A 17009-nucleotide genomic window follows, 5' to 3' on the forward strand; every position below is an offset into this window, starting at 1 on the left:
AGTCCGGAACAGAGGCGAAAGGGCGTCAACAGAAAACCCTAATTTCCAATGGAAGGCCACCCTTTAGCATAAACGGTGACACCAGCCAATGGAAATGAGGGGCAGGGCTTCAAGCCCTCTTTTCAAACTCCTGGTTGACAATAAATCTCGCCGAGCGAGCAGCGCATGTGTGCGCTGCAACGCTAGGCGAGACCTAAAAAGTGCTTGACCTCCACACAGCTGTGATCATTCTGTTACTTATCCAGCTGCCTGATCTTGAATTTTCAGGGGCACACAAATGACACTGTAATGCTAGTAAAGTGTATTAGATAATTAGATAATTTATGTTTTCCACTGTCTGCAGCACAAATGGGAGTAGGATAGTCATTCATTAAATGGATGTTTAGGTCTGTCTTGTAAGTGCAACTGTCACCTGACCTTTTAACCTTAACATTGTACAGTTATATTCTTCCACACAAATACATGTCCATTTCTATGATATTTACTTCTAATGCTTCACATCACCATGCAACATTCCTTTAAGACTGACCTATTGGCATTGCCAACGCTTGTTTCACAAGATATATGGTTGCAATAGCCACTATGGTTCAGGCATTGCTTCCATTGGAAAGGCATTTTTGGTTGCCTAAAACTTTTAACCCCATGGACTGGTATTCACAAAACTTGGCAATCCACTTACTTATTCAGCCAAGGCTCAGCGTGACAAGATTTGTCAATATATGTCCATGGAAAAAAAAAGTTGAGAGAGGGTGAAAAAACAAGTGATTTCCCATTTTAGTTCCCGTAGAAAATGTTGCTCCCATGTAAAGCCAAACCTAAGAATGTATTTACACCAAACACCAAACTTAGCATGAAAGTAGAACTTCACTCAGAATATGATACTTTTTTAATTTGGTGTAAATTCGTCTGGGAGTTTTTGGGATAAAATTGTTTAAAAAACTCAGGAGCAAACTTTAGAGAATTACCACTTTTTCATATATCTACCATTTTAACTCACAAGTCATGACTCGTGAATCCTGTCAATCATGTTTTCATTTTGTTTACAAAATATGATTGACTGGGTTATGGCTGAATTTCTTTTCCCACTATCTTAAAATGTGTGAGCAGGCTCTGACCCTCGAGTTTCCCACGGTGAAATAAAGGTTTTCTCAGCTATGGGACCCCACCCCAAAGGTAACCAACACCAGGCCAGTGTCAGGGGTATCCGACACATGGAAAAATAAAATAAATCCACAAAATAAAGTGCCGACTAACAGTCTTGCGAGCTCACAAGCAGCTATTCAAGGTGTTAAATTCAACTGCCATTTTCATGCCTGACTCATGATTCGATTCTGAATCATGAGTTTCATTCAGGCAGTATACAAATAAAGCAAAACAAAACATTAAAATGATAGCCCTTCTTTGCTTGGAAACCAGAGGATAAGGTGCAGCGCATTGATGGAGGCGGCAAGCGTGGGGTGTTGTGTGCCCACCATTTCTAGGCATGCCTGAAAGCCGTCTCCAGGAGTGATTGCCTCCCTGCAGCAGGTTGGGCTCAAAGCTGTGACCCAGGCCCCGATATGCACTGTGGGGAGTTGGGCATTCATGGACGTTGGGGAACCAGGCCCGGCTGCAAGCCAGGCCCTGCACTCAAACCTGCTGTGCTTTATCAATTGCTGTGCTCATTTGGGATTGCCTGCCTGCAGCGGGTTGGGTGCTGGGCCTGGTCTACAGCCAACCCTACAGCACGTCAAATGCTGCACTCAAAAGAGGTTGGCCACTTATGACGGATTGGGTGCAGGGTCTGGCCGCAGGCCACGGCCTGTGCCCAACTTTCACTGCACAACAACAAAGGCAGTGAATAGTTGGGGTTGGTCCCCCTCAGTGAGTTGGGGGCAGGGCTTGGCCACATCCACTGGGGGTTGAGCGCAGGACCTCTGCATGGGATGGAAATTGGGTGTACAATAAAGTAACCAATAAAACTCAGTGAAAAAACACAGTTAGAAAGTGAATTATGGTTCTGGCTTAAATGCATAAAACCACTGAAATTCGCCAGTTATTATTACAACCGCGGCTGATGCAGGCAAGAGCGGTGGGGCAGTGGGGCCGGGTGAGGGGGGATTCTGTGAGATGACCACGAGGGAAAATCAAATAAATAATTAATTTTCCCTCATGGTCATCTCTCGAAATCCCCCCTCACCGGGCCCCACCGCCCCACCGCTCTTACCTGCAGCGGTCGTGGCTGTATGATTATAAATGCACACAACAACTGTCATTACTCACAGAATCGACCATGCAAAAACACCTGTTTTCTAAAAGCACAAATACACAAAAAGTTACTTAACCCCTTCAGTGCCCGCCCCTTTCCCCGCCCAGTGCCGGCCGTTGCATTAGCGGGCGGGGTCTATGACGAGCTGGACTCGTCATGGGCACAGCGCCACCGCGGCCCATGACGAGTCCAGCTCGTCATGGGCACTGAAGGGGTTAAGGAACAACGTGGCAGACACTGAGCTTTGGCATGTATTGTGTGTGTCTATAACAAGCACATTTCATTGGCTTTACGTGACAAAGGCACAAAACCCAGTATTAACTACCTGTATTTTTTCAGTGAAATAGTGAAATTAAATAAGTATATATACTCAGCTGAGGTAATAGAGAAGGCCATTATTAAATCAATGGCCTGGAGCAGGGAGGAAGCTTTGCAGGAAAAGAGTCTGAATATTATCAGTCAAAACATCACTAGCCACACTGACAGTAGCAGGGAGATACAAGATAAAAGCATTGATGAGTTCAGATTAATCATGAAATACAGCAAGCAACATAAGTCACTTAACAAAATCATCCAGCAAAACTGGCCCCTAGTGCGAAGCGACCCGGTGATTGGACCCCTGCTATCACAGAGGGTGTCCATCACCTACAGTAAAGCGCTCTCTATGAAGGACATATTGGTAAAACCATGCCCAGAGGTCATTGATAACAGCAGCTGGATACAAACTAACAAAGGATTTTACAGATGCAAAACTTGCAAGGCTTGTGTCCATGGTATTAATACCAACACATATAAAACACCATTTAGTGATCAGGTCTGCAAGATATCCAAACTATTAACATGCAAGACGGAATTTGCTGTCTATGTCCTGCTATGTCCTTGCGGCCTGCAGTACATAGGCAGCAGGATATTGCCAGTACATAAGCGTATCCTGCAACACTTAAGAGCCATCGCCAACCAGGATAACACCTATCCAGTGGCGCGTCATTTCAGGGAATATCATGAATCCAACAGCTTAAACCTGAAATACTATGTAATAGACGCAGTTCCCCCCAGTAGAAGAGGAGGTGACAGAGAAAACAAATTAAGAAAGCTGGAAACTCGCTACATACTGCAGTTAGACTCAAACATCCTGGGGAGCTTAATGCCACTGAAGAGTTGCACACTTGCTTAGTTTAATCAGATACAGTCCTGGTGCACTTGACACATGAAGGTTTTTTAGTACATGGTATTTTTATCCTTTGAATCTTTTTTATATGCGGTTTCACGAATTGATTTTATCTATCGTATGCAATCTTTTAGTGAACTCTTTTAACTTTTTTAATTAGAAGAATTACAATGTGCATATATTTATATATTGTATTTATATTGATTTACAGATAATATTTGGTTTTAAATACCTTTTATCTGTTTGCATATATTTATGTATTTATACATACATGCTCAATTTTGCATTTCCTTTCTCCTCTCCATTTTTGGAAGATTGATATGCCGGGTAGAGATCCTTCATACCGTAATGGGGAAGGTTCAATTGGGTGACATGGCAACATAGAATCTCCATGATCAAGAATAACCGCACATAAGAACAAGCCTTCACATATACCCGATGCACAACAACAAAAAGAAATGAAATGATACAAACTATTTAAACATTGTTAGGGACATAATACGAACCACCACTCAACAGGTTCTTGATGAAATGCCTAATCTCTCTTAGCAAGATATTCTTTTATGGAAACTGTTTTAAAACACATCATTAGATATGCACTTTCACAGCACGATGCACTTTGGGTTGTAGATACCACTTAGATTTGTATTTCAGCAAAGAATTGATTATGTCGTAAAGATATAAACAAATACTGTACAGTGTAACAGATCAAGGATTTATCCTGATATTGTAGGCCCCATTCACAGTAACCAGCTCATTGAACAGAAAGGGTATTTTACCGTCATACACAATGAGATTGCTAAAAAGAACTTACTTATCACTGCGATTCAATAAGTGGCATGTTCACTGAAAGAATTAACTTCCAACATATCCTTTCATGATATTGAGCCATGGAATTGTATTTCAATAGGGGTTGCTTGTATTATTGATGTCAAATCTACAATGACGCAAAGGAAGAATGTACCCAGTATGTTTTCTATGTTCTTTACGGCACAAAAAACGTGGTATGTTGTTAATGAGGCACTGTCACTTTAAATAAGGCACTTCCCTTACTTGCCAATGTCATGTGATCAAGGCTCAAGTGAGCCGAAGCGCGTAATGGCGACGGGTGAGGAATAAACATTTTGCACCGAATCTGGGTCTGTGTCCGTTCTTGGGAAATTCCTGCTATGCAACGGAAGAAACCTGTAATATATATATATATATATATATATATATATATATATATATATATATATATATATATATATATATATATATATGTATATATATATATATAACTATAACTACCTACTGGCGACCGCCAGTAGGTAATATATGTATATATATATATATATATATTCCCAGCATGTGACCGAATCCAGTGGTCACTAATTGAGGCGCACACTGACACAGTAAGTTCTTAAAGATTTATTTAGTTACTCGAATGTATGGACAGACGCGTTTCGGCTACGCCTTCCTCAATGTCAAAAAAATAAAATATATATATATATATATATCACTTACATATGGGTAAATTGATGTCTTAATCAAGCTAACAAACTCATTGATTTGTTGGTTTTTACGAATGTCACTCAAAATTAATATTTTCTGAGCTAGCAACATAGCGCTACTTCAAAGGGAGATTCTCTTACTTCTTTATCTTCACATAATATCTACTTGATTTGTGGGAGCCTGCATTCCGTTCAGTGGGGCATAGTTTGTTGTTTACTGATAGATATGTGCTTCTCATAGAAAAAAATATAGCACATTCATTATCAGTGACATGTTCAAATTATTTTGTTTGAGCATCGGATTTGTATGCGCAATTTAGATTCAAAATGTGTCTGTCCCAGCAAAACAAGGCTCCCCATGTGAACACTCCAGATGTAAATATTCATTTTTTCAGCATCTCTTTGATTTTCATGTTCAATCTTTGGTACCCATTTGGAATGCTAAAACCTTCTTACTTAATAGCTCTGCAAGGCTTATACTGGGTCATGAGGTGGGGAACGGGTTAGAAAAAGTGACATGTTTTGAGTCCCTTTTGGGTTCCTTTATGGAGGCGCGCTGGGCCAAAGTGAAACCAATCAAGCCAGATCAGAGCCTTTGAAATGCTATTATGTCTAGGGTAGACACTGTTATGTGCTGGTCTCGACAGACGCATGGAAGAGTGGTGAGTTGGTAAATGGCCATGAAAGAACAGTTGGGCAAATGCCCAGTCAGTCTCATCTTGAAGAAGCTAGTAGATATAGGTAGAGAGGGTCACCTGTGTAGATGAAACTTCTTGGTTGCTGGGATGAATAGGGCAAATGTTGTGCTACATGAGACCTCTAACACTGGAGACCCCTAGGCCTTCAGCACAGTGCATCTTATGTTAAGTTAGCATCTTTGGGAGCCAGTGCGATCGGAGAAGACTCAGGCACATGTTAAGCAAATGCTTCTGCGGTGCAACATGATATTAAGACATAGTTAAATTCCATGGTTGGTCATTTCCTCTTGAAGAGCAGAGGCGTGGGTTGCAACCAGCCACAAATCCCACTGGTGTGCCCGTAAATTAGTCAGGGTCTATCAGGGCCACTAACACATCATCAGGTTGATGACTCAAAGAGGTGATTGGGGTCGGGTTCTGTCAGACACCTGCTCCACCAATGATTATTGGCAGTTGATAGGGCTTTGGTGGGACTGGTCGCCTATGAAGATTTGCCAGGTGGTCAGTACCTCTGGATGCTTGTAAGGCTGGGATGCGGTCAGTTGCATTATAGGATGGTGCCTGTGGGAGCCTGGGTTGTCATGATTATGCATTATAGGATGGTGCCTGTGGGAGCCTGGGTTGTCATGATTAAGATCAGCCACATGTTAGATCAATGTATCTGTAGACCAGTGCATCTAGGCACAAGCCTGCCTAATGTCAGACAATAGAAGAGGGTGAGAAGGCTACATCTTAATGATTTTGGGGGCCCTGGGCCAAACATATTCAGCGGAACAGTTTTTAATGTATGATCCAATTTGGGCCTTTTAATGCCTTCTTTGGCCAGGTCGCTGACACAACAGAGACACATGGTTCAAATTCTAAATGCGTTTCCACTTATATTCAGGGATAGTGAGGTGTGCTTTCAATATTGTAATAGAGGAGCAGCTCAGAAATATTATTGGACATAATCTATTCGACCCACTGCCATTTCTCTTATGTGAGGTCCTGTTTCGATCTAAAAGGAACTGTTTTATGGATGTAGCATGATTTTGAAAAACAAACATTTCTCTGTAAACTGTCTGTAATAGACTTCCACATATTACCTGTATTAAAAATTAATTAAAGTGAAAGGGTAGTTAAAACAATCTATGTTTAGGAACCATTCACTGTCATCACAGTAGGACTGTGTGGAGAATAGAGCTGTAACTATTAGGGCCCCCTGAAAGAGTAGGGCCCTGGGCCAGAGCCCAATTCGCCCACGCCTTAAAACGTCTCTGGGTAAAAGCTGAATCTCTGATGGTGCCGTTGAGATGTGAAAGTTTGTCAGTCAGGAGACTAACTCATGAAACTCTGGTGCGCGGACAGCCTATCTCTCAGTGTATTAAACAGCTGTGTGCATTCAAATTAAGAAGTCTTCCTTTCCTTTTCTGTTTTGAAGGTGCCAAAAAGTATTACAGTCATAGGGGCCCCTTTGGGGAAAGTCTTTAGGGGCACAAGGTGGGCATTGTCGATGGACATTGGTTTAGGAATGTGCTGCTTTTGGCTCATCGGAACTGAACAGTCGAGACAAAATGTAACACAATAACGGCAATACAACACCACAAAATCACATTGCAATAATGCAGCAAAAACAAGACAGCTCATCTCCAACACAACAAAATTCCCAACAGGAAATGTGCACAAGCGTTCTTGTCACGCATTACCACCTCCAGAATGCTCTTTTCATAAAACAGTGGTAAAAGTGGCAAAAGGTGTTCAGAGCAAGCAGTACTGCTGCCCTACATCTTGAGTGCTTTGGTCAGGTCCTGAAAAATGATCAACCAGAGAGCTCTCCTTGCCTGGTCCTTTGAGGGTCTTCCAGTGGAGACACATTTGCTTATTTATTGCTTTAATGGTTTCTTCAACATAATGACCTTTACCTTAGCATGTCATAAACATGATTAAGTATACCACATTTTAGGCAGCACAGGTGAATACTTCATTTATTATATATCTCAATCTTGTATGTAGTGTATCAGACATTTGGAAGTGCTCAGAGGCAGCCCCAGTCCATGCAGGTACAGCCGTGGGGTACTGGGGCCTCGTGGGTGGGGTTTTCGAGGGACGATGCCGAGGGAAAATTAAATAAATAACTAGTTTTCCCTTGGGATCGTCCCTCGTAATCGCCCCCCCCCCCCCCACCACCGCTGTTACCTGCACGGACCGCGGCTGCTCACGGGTGAGCTTTGTAGTTTTCTTCAATAATATGTGTGCAAAGTCTAGGTCTGGTATTAGCCAAGACCTTATGATTTTGCTAACATTATATATAATTCCTTAAGTATGGGGGCTTTTAGGCAGCCCTCTCCATCAAGTGATCTGTTGTTGTCATTAACATTTTCTTCCCGCCTACTGTAGGATACAGCATAGAGAGTAGGACAACCCACTTCAGCCACAGGCTGTCTTTACTCTGAGTTATGTTATGCAGATTTGTAGATCACACTATCATCAGAGAGGGTATCCACCGAGTGATGGCATTCTGTTCTTGCACATCGTCATACAAATCCGTTACCTACTATGGCAACCATGCTTTTTGAGATCAAAAATATCTTTGCTTTTAGCCATTTTTTTTATATATATTGCCATGGACCGACAGCTTCCCCAACAATAAAGTTTTACAAAAACCATAACAAAACAAAACAAGCATTGACAAAGCCAAAAAGCTGGTAGCCAACTTGAGACCTATTGAATTTGCCAATGCTTGTTATTCTGGCAATCCATATTATTAGTTTGTTTTTGTTGCTCTTTAAATCTTTGAGGTCCTTTGCTTTGTCATGTGCTGACTACAAACAACCATTGTTTATATAGGTGAGGAACTGGGACCCCTCCCACCCCCAACAATAAAGTTCTACAAAAACGATAACAAAAGTAAAAAAGCATTGACAATGTCAAAAGGCTGGCAGACAACATCAGACATATTGTCTTTGCCAATGGTTGTTATTCTGGCAATCCATATTATTGTTTTTTGTAACTCCGAATATGCCTGAAGCCCCTTGCTTTGCTATATGTTGACTATGATTATTTGGATCAGAACCCCTTTTTTGAGAAGGTGACAGCTCCGCCCCCTCAGTTTAAGTAGTCATTATTTTTATCTTACTTCTTAAAGGGTTTTGTCTAGCATCGACCAGACCCCACTGCATCAGTGCTGGACTGGTGAGTGGCCAGCATGGCACCGAGGTGTCTCTGGGGTATTCCAGTAAACAGTATCTTACCCTGTTCAGTAACTAAATATGTTTTTTCTCTCTAAAGAGATAGGATACAGATTGAAGTGATTTGCTGTAATTACTGCCTAAAATGTCAAGAAAACGTTTCTAGTTCTTTAATTGCAGATGCAGTCAGTTTTTCTCAGCACGCTCGGTTCATGTGTGTATTCCTCTGGAATTGCTGCTTTAGTATGAAGGTTGAAGTTTTTTCCAGTGGTATTTTGTGTGCCCACAAGCCAAGTTACATTTTCTTTGCGATCTTCCTTTAACGCTATTTAAAATTACAGTTTCTAAATGGCATTTGCATAGTATTCTTCACGGTGGTTTTCACGTTAAAATCAGGACTCACGTGTCCTTTCTAAGTTATTTTTAGAAAAATGTATCATCAACCTCCATCCAGCTTCAAAGTTGAGAAATAAAGGGCCAAATTTATCAGAGATGCGTCCCTTTGCACCACACAATGGGACAGTGGCGTAGCAAGGGTGGGGGTGGGGCAGCATAGCATTTAGAACAGCACATGTTTGGGGGTGGCGGCCTCTTCCCCGCTCTAACCTGGCGTCTCGGGGGACAATCGCCACCATCCCCACGTTCAATGGCGCCCGTTGCCAGGAGGCAATCTAGAGAATCGCCAGCACCCCCTGCTCTTCATTGCGGCTGCCAAGGGGCGGCAAACGCAGGGATCGCCACAGGCGGCCAAAGGTCTAGCTATGCCACTGGCGCAAGAGTGAGGCAACTCTTAAATTAGATTTATCAAGCCATGCAATTCCACCTTGCGTGGCCCTGAGTTGCTTGATAAATTTCGAGTAACGCAGCACAAATCGCAGTGTTGTGTCACTCTGCCCCAGGGAGATGATTCATGGGTGGAGCGTGGGTGTTCCCACGCATCCACCAATTAATTATGGCGCATTTCTGAGATTTTACCATTACTGGTAGACCTGAGAATGAGTCAAAATGCTGTCTATCTCCTGGAAAGGCATAACAAGGAGAAACATCTTTATTTCTATTTATTTATTTCTATTTTTCTATTTAGGGAGTTTTGTAAAGCGCTTGGTGACGCACAGCGGCGTGTCCCCGCGCTAAGGAGCGGCTGCTAACTGGAACCTCCTCGTTTTTTCCTCTTTCTGTGTGTGCTGCATTAGCATTCCTCTTTTTGTGTGTGCTGTATTAGAGGAAAATGCCTAATGGGGTTTTTTTATGCAGGAAGGGGTCCCTTGGGGTACAAAAACAATCCTACTAAAACCCTGCTTTCAACTTATGCACCCTCGCACCATGGTGCACGAGTGCCTGCATTGGCGCTCGGCAGCACATTGTGACCCAGAACAGGGAAAAGATAGGAATGAGCAGTATAATTTAAATACGGTGCATTTGTGCCCTTTCCCTATCACGCAGAGCAACAAGTTGGCCTGCTGCACTGTGTGATTTTTTTATAAAAGTGCTCCAAACATTTTGACAATAATTCCTGTGAAAATGGCACGGCCATTTTAACACTTGTGAGGAACTATTGTCACTCGTAAGAAAATGTTGCCAGTTTTTGTGAAAAACTTATTTGCGCAGGAAACTCTGCGAGCTAATCTGAGTTTACCCGGGACGATGGTCAGTGGTCACTTAATAAAAATTTGCATCCCCCTGCTTTTCACAAGTTCACTAATCTGTGTCCAGGTGTGGAAGTACATGCAATGGCTTCTCCCACTCTGAACATTAGAGCTTTTCTGCTTTTTTTTGTAATTCTTTTTATTAAACCAATTCGCCAGTCATATCAAAAATGTTTAGCTACAGGCGAGAGCAAGGTCCAAGTGGCCACATAATGCACATAGCAAGACATTTTATCAGCAAATTTCCCTAGCGATCAGGGGGATGCATGAGCCTCATCTACCATCTGTCTGCTCGGTGGGGGAGCTTTTCTGCTTTTAATCCGTGTCAAGGAAATCCTTTCTTGAGTGGAATTTGGCAATTTTAGCCTTTGAAATCAAGGGGAAGTGATTAGCGTGAGTGAAACGGCCCTGCTCCTCTCCTATAGGTCATAACCAGAAGCAATAGCAGCAAGTGAAATACAGTCCCATCAAATCATGACTGAAATCACTGCTCCTGTGGCACGAGGAGGGCAAAGAAGCTTTATGATAGAAAGTCATCAAGTTGAATGTTGGTGGGTCCACTCAACTGCTCATGCTTCTGAGGTTGATGAAATGAATACCCCTGTCTGGGAATGCTGAGAATAAGTGCTGTCATTGAACCATCTCACGATTCGGGTGTTTAAGTACAAGTCAGCAATCTGATATTAACCCAATTGTGCATTCAACAGCAATAATATACTTGTTTCTGGGTACTTTAGAAAAACACTATACACTTGTGTATAGAAAAAAAACCACACGTGTGACTGTGACTCTGTGATTATTGCTAAATGTCCATTGACAAAGGGAAGGGCTTATTTGATTTCCTGATTATTTCAGTGATTTAAAAAAAAAAAAACTACATGTAATTAATGAATGACGACTTTCCAGATCTATCTATCCATCCATCCATCCATCCATCTATCTACACAGACATTTAAAACAGGCAGTTTTATAAATCTGTGTGTGTGTCTTAAATAAGCAGAGCGAAAACTTACAAACTGAAAAAATCTTCTTTTTCCAGCTCTAGCCGGGAAGAAGAATCCTTTCACTGACGTCACCAGTCGCGCGCTTGTCACTGGTTCGCACGGAAAGTATGCCCAGAAACAAATCCCATTTCCCAAACAAAACGGGCTTTACACGTCAGGTAGAACGTGTAAAAGAAGTGAGGCGAAATGGAAAGATCTTGCACAAACGTAAAAATAGACTTGTTTATTCTCACCCTTGCTTAGGGTTTCGAATATACTTTAGCAGCGCGTGCGATGCCTCTCGTTCAGAATTGCTAATGGTTCTCCGAAAGAGTGCGGGGGCCTGATCTTTTATATTGTTGCAGTCTCAGCAGATATCCCCCTCGAAGACCCTTTTATAAAGTGCTACAAGTAATAATCGTTACCCGCGAGCCCTTGCAAAAGAGAGAGAATGTAGTACCGGCACTTAAATCAAAGCCACATTTCTTGAAAAATACATACACTAGAGCTCACTTTCAGCAACTCGCATGTATGTTTCTATTTGGTTCAAATGATGTAATGCGTGTTAACTCTCATTTAACACTTTCTCTACTGTGATAGTTATATTTAGTAAAAGTTGCAAAATGGATCATCTCGGAATTGTTGCCCAGTGAACACTGACACTCCTCTGGTGGGTGCCATCTGCTAGTCAGATTACAGGGGCCCTCAAGTGAAAAGAAACATGTTCATTTGTTTCTCTTTATACTACCTCAGCAAGGTCCCGGGAATACTATGGGCCCTAATGCAAGCCAATAAAATGGACCCCTTGACCCCTGTTGGATGGTAATAAAATATGATTGGATGCAGAGGGCCCCTGTCCAGCCCTGGGCGCCGGTTCACTGCGCCTGTTGCACCATCATAGCTACATCCTTGCACAGCCCTGGATCGCCAGCCGTTACCAACAGCAAATAGCCCAGAGCGTTCATGCCTATGATGCCGTCTGGCTGGGATTGTGGTATTATTCATTGGAGGCCCCCCTTAAAGCCGTCCTACCCCCGTCCCACGTCCTGGTCGATGGCGGTTCCCCTAGTGGGTATCGGTGCCTGCTACGAACACGTCGTGCGCCATTCGATCCAAGGTACCCGTGTCCCAAACCCCGACATAAATGTCACCCGGCTCACATTCTGTGACTGGTCGATATCGATTCCTTGCCTCGTGGGTGTAGTTCCCATGGGTGAAGCAGGGGTAGTGGCGCCGGAGCACAGGTGTTTAAGATGCCACTGTGCCCCAGTTTGGGACGATTTTTACTTCTCAGCCGGTGGAACGGTGGGTTCGAGTTAGAGCCCTTGTTGTCCTTGACCCGACCGCGCGCCATCATCCACAGCAGGTTCCAAATCTGACCGTTGGTCCCTAGGAGGGGCCTCAGTTCTGATTGGCAGAACACGTCCCAAGCTTAGTCAACGTCATTCGACACAGGTGCAGTCAGATCGATGTCAGGCAGAGAGTCACTTATGGCTGATCTACGCCACGAATGCGCCATACCTCACCATAAGCACTCGAGCACCATGTTCCATTCACTAGGCGCTTGCGCATTATGCACTCGTGAACCCTGCCCAGACAAACTATGCAATAGTGCACTATACATAATGCCCACTGGAGCCTGCACCTCATGCATCCCACAGTCATTCACCATGAACTGTTGCAGAATTCACTCGTGCAACTGCAGAAATACAGTGAGCGCTCCTGCCCCGTGGTCTAAATCCAACAGCACTAGCGGCAAGATAAGGGCCTTCAAGGAAGACAATCAGCGCTTCGTAGCCGGAATGTGCTATATTTTATGGCTAGTGCCTGCCAGCACCTGTCACCAGGGGTTCTCCACCTTAATTGGAGAGTCAGGCCCGCTAAACATATAATTGACAGTGTCAGCACTTCTTAACAGGACTGTCCCACTTTCTGAGGCAGTGCCTACACTTTTCGACAAAGCTGTGCTGATCTCTTTGGGCAGTGCCTGCACATCTCAACAGGGCGGCTTCACTTTCTATGTGCAGTGCCAACAGACCTCAACAGGGCGGCTTCACTTTCTCCTGGCAGTCCCTACACATCTCAGCACCACTTCTCTGCTTTCTACGGCCAACGCCAGCCCTTCCCAGCAGAGCTGCTCTGTTTGAAGTGCTCAGAGCCAACACTTCTCAACAAGGCTGCTCTACCTTCTGTGGGCAGTGACAACATTTCGCAGCACGGCGGCTTGACATTTTATAAGGCGCGCTGACACCGTAGCCAGGCTGTTCACTCCCTATAGGCAATACCAGCAATTTCCAGACGAAAGCTGGTAAATGAGACAAAGTGCGTGCACTTCCTTGTTCCTCCGTGCTCAACCATGATGAGCACGTGCTCCAAGCCTGATCGATATCAAATAGCCCCCATTCGTTACGATCGATACGACCCGATGCACTTACCATAAGACCCCAGGCCCCAGAGTGGAAGCTGCACATCTGCTAGCCCCGTGGACACAAGAGCAGCGTGCGCATCAAAGGCGAGGCTGGGATTTTTCTCTCCCAAGTTTACAGCCCATATGTCATTACCACCGCCCGGCCCATCAAACGCTGCCATCTATTACCCGGCCCTGTGTTTATGTGTCCTGACAAATGGTTTGCATTGCTCACGTTTCGAAGGGGCGAAAAAAGCTGTCATCAAAACAGCACTTGGAAGTGCCAGCTTTCGGAAAAACCACAGTTTATCCAGGCTGCGAGCCATTTGTCACAAGTTCGTGCACACAAAAACTGACATTACAGATGTTTTGCTGCCGCTTTAACCCAATTACAAGTGTCTGGGGAAAGAACACAATTGAAATGCATATTTACGCCTTGCATGACAAATTAAGAAAGACTGCGGCGACTTAACAGGACACAACACGTGTCTACACAACACCATGCATGCAGAAACCAGTCGACCATCCCACTGCAGCCTTGCACACTCACCTCACCACGGGAGACCTCGGCCCATTCCACGGCTGTTTACGGATGAGCATTCACCAAATTCCTCGCTTCATCCAAAAAGGGTGCGTTTCCCAAAAAAAAAAAAATCACAAAAAACAGCTGTGCCCGAAAACGATTCACTGGGGACTGACTCGTTGTGAGTGCTTTAGTAAAGTCCAAACCGAACCTATACATTTATGTCTGTATGCCAACTTCCCCAAAACATTCTGCGAAGCTCGAGACAGCGACTCCCCTGCCGGTTTCAATGAGCTTTATGGAAGACTGCGCTGGCTGTTCTATAATTTGTACTCCACGCGGTCAGATGACTTCTTTTCCAAATCGAAAACCCCCAAAAAAGTTGTTAGCTTTTCTGAACAAGTTGCATATCAGTAAATCCGGTTACCAGTGTAAGGCTGCACTCCCGTGCTCATCCTGGCTTTTTGTACCGTTAGCTGAGCGCCGGGCATCTAATAGCATCTAGCAATCCACTTCCATCCACGGGGCTGGCTGGTACCACCTCCCCAGCAGCCGTCAGCGCAAAGCCAGGACTGGATTTCTGCAGGAATCCAAGTTTTACGCAAAGCCAAGAGTGCTCGGACCGCGCCTAACACAGCTGTAGAATGAAAGCGGAGAATGCTGATTGCCAACAATCGTAAATCTACTCTCTAGATTTTCTTGATACTTGCAAGAGATTCACGCATTTTTGGGCGTTCTGAAGAAGTCCGCGAGACTGCCTTGGAAGCTGTCTCTCTAGTAGCTTCCCAGGCGCACTCACGTGCATAAGCAGTTCCAGATTCGTGTGTATGCATAGTGTACATTTACAACCGTGCACATGCTTAGCCAAAGTAGGGTTATTGCTCACATAAAATCCTTTTTAATTCACACAGCCTTGCTCCTGCACGTCCCACATTTTTGGAAGTGTTCCCGCCCTATCCCGACCATCGATAGAGATTTACTCCTGCCTCTGACTACAGTAAATAGGGCTGTGCTTTTGGTAGTGGTGAATGAGTTAATTATTTATTCCTTTGGCGAAAACAGGTGAACTTTACCAACTTCCTGATGTGGTGTGAAATGGAGCCTGCCCCAGCCCCGCGCCCTCCTCTGGTCACAAAGCACACGTGCCAGGGAAGGTCACAGGAGTCAGGAGTGCAGGTCTACAAATCTGAGATATGACTTGTGATTTTTTGGAGCTGTTTGCACGCGGGGTGGGGACAGGAGGTGTCATAAGCCTATGGCTTTGCCCAGGTGTAGAGTGGGATGGCGGCACTCAGAGGACTAGAGGGACAGATCCCCTTTAAGGCTTCACCTATCAGTGGCGGCTGGTGACATTTCAAAATGGTGAGGCGTAAACGTTGGGGATGCCTTTTACTTAGCAAAGGCGCGAGCCTGACTAACATAAGGACAGTTAGAAGTGGTCTTACCCCTGAGAAAATCTTGAAAAAAATAGCGGCATGTGGCGCATTTTAAAACTAATGTTAATGAAGAATTTTGAGGGAAAGTAATAAGTTATGGAAAGCAATTCTGAATGTGAAGTTTTGAAATATTTAGAAACATTAAAGATCACCCTACAGCTTAGTGCATTTAATATGTTCAAGTTATTTGTGTGCAAATTTCAACAGTGCAACAAGAAAGATTTTTTTAACTATTTTACTTGCACACACTGCTGTCTCTGCACTGCATCTGGTTGGTGACGTACTGCCAAGGCTAGTTTCTAGATGACCCTGACCCTGCCCAAGTGTCCTTCATCAACTCATGAAATCCAAATTAACAGCCATGATCGATAAGTGACTGACTCAGCTATTGACACAGTACAGTGCCAGGCCTGTGACTGACTCCTTCCCAGCCCCTCCTGCCCGGCCTGGGAGCAACACACTTTCCTGTATGCCCGTTGGCAGTGCCAGCCTTTACACCAGCAGCACCCTGGGCGAAACAAACATTGGCGTACCTTATAAACCAAAGCCCATTCCTCGTGATCTTCTATTTTGCAGTTTTATGCAGTGCAAATGCGGCCCGGGGCATTGGAGCACTTTACAAGAGCACCACTTACAATACTCAAAGTCAGATTCATTTTTTTAGACACAGGCAGATTGTTATTTGCCCAGAATCACAGGATGTTTAGACGGCGTAGGAACTTGGATCCCCAGTTCTAAAGTTGGCCATATCTTTTCTATTTGCTGTACATAAAGCAGCATCAGTGCAAACTAATTTTAACTCCGAAAACTATTGTCAGCAACAGTGCGAGTGCCACATCCAACACAGTGGGTACAACACAAAGAGTGGTGTACGCTTCTCTGGTGCACACACACACTTGCAAATACAGTACAAGAAGCAGCAGCCGGTGTACATGTAAAGTGCTCCAATACTGTTAGAAATGGGGGTCTCTAGTTGGCAGAGGTATGCACCTTGTCCAAGTAGAGACCCTTGCTTCTAGTCAGGATAAATCAGTTACACACTTAAGATAACCCCTGCCCACCCCCTTTGGTAGATTGGCACAAGCACCCAGGCACACAATAACACAGTGAAAACACTACAAATGGACACCACACCAGTTAGAAAACTAAAGTATCTTTATCTAAACCAAACAAGACCAAAACAACAAAAGTCCATCAAACGCAATTCAAAATATGACTTTTAAAAGGTTTCAAGAATTTC

The 17009-nt window shown here is 44.0% G+C and overlaps 1 protein-coding gene across 2 annotated transcripts in view; it reads right to left on the minus strand.

The window, feature by feature from the left end:
• Positions 1-14841, minus strand: part of RSPO1 (R-spondin 1) — a 572802-nt gene extending 557961 nt beyond the window's left edge. For both annotated transcript variants that reach the window (XM_085647902.1, XM_085647903.1), the window contains exon 1: positions 14361-14841. The gene's annotated coding sequence lies outside the window, so the exon portion shown is untranslated. The remainder of the gene's footprint in view (positions 1-14360) is intronic.
• Between the last annotated feature and the right edge of the window lie 2168 nt (positions 14842-17009).

The sequence above is a fragment of the Triturus cristatus genome, chromosome 3_2, assembly GCF_964204655.1.
Source record: "Triturus cristatus chromosome 3_2, aTriCri1.1, whole genome shotgun sequence".
Lineage (NCBI taxonomy): Eukaryota > Metazoa > Chordata > Amphibia > Caudata > Salamandridae > Triturus > Triturus cristatus.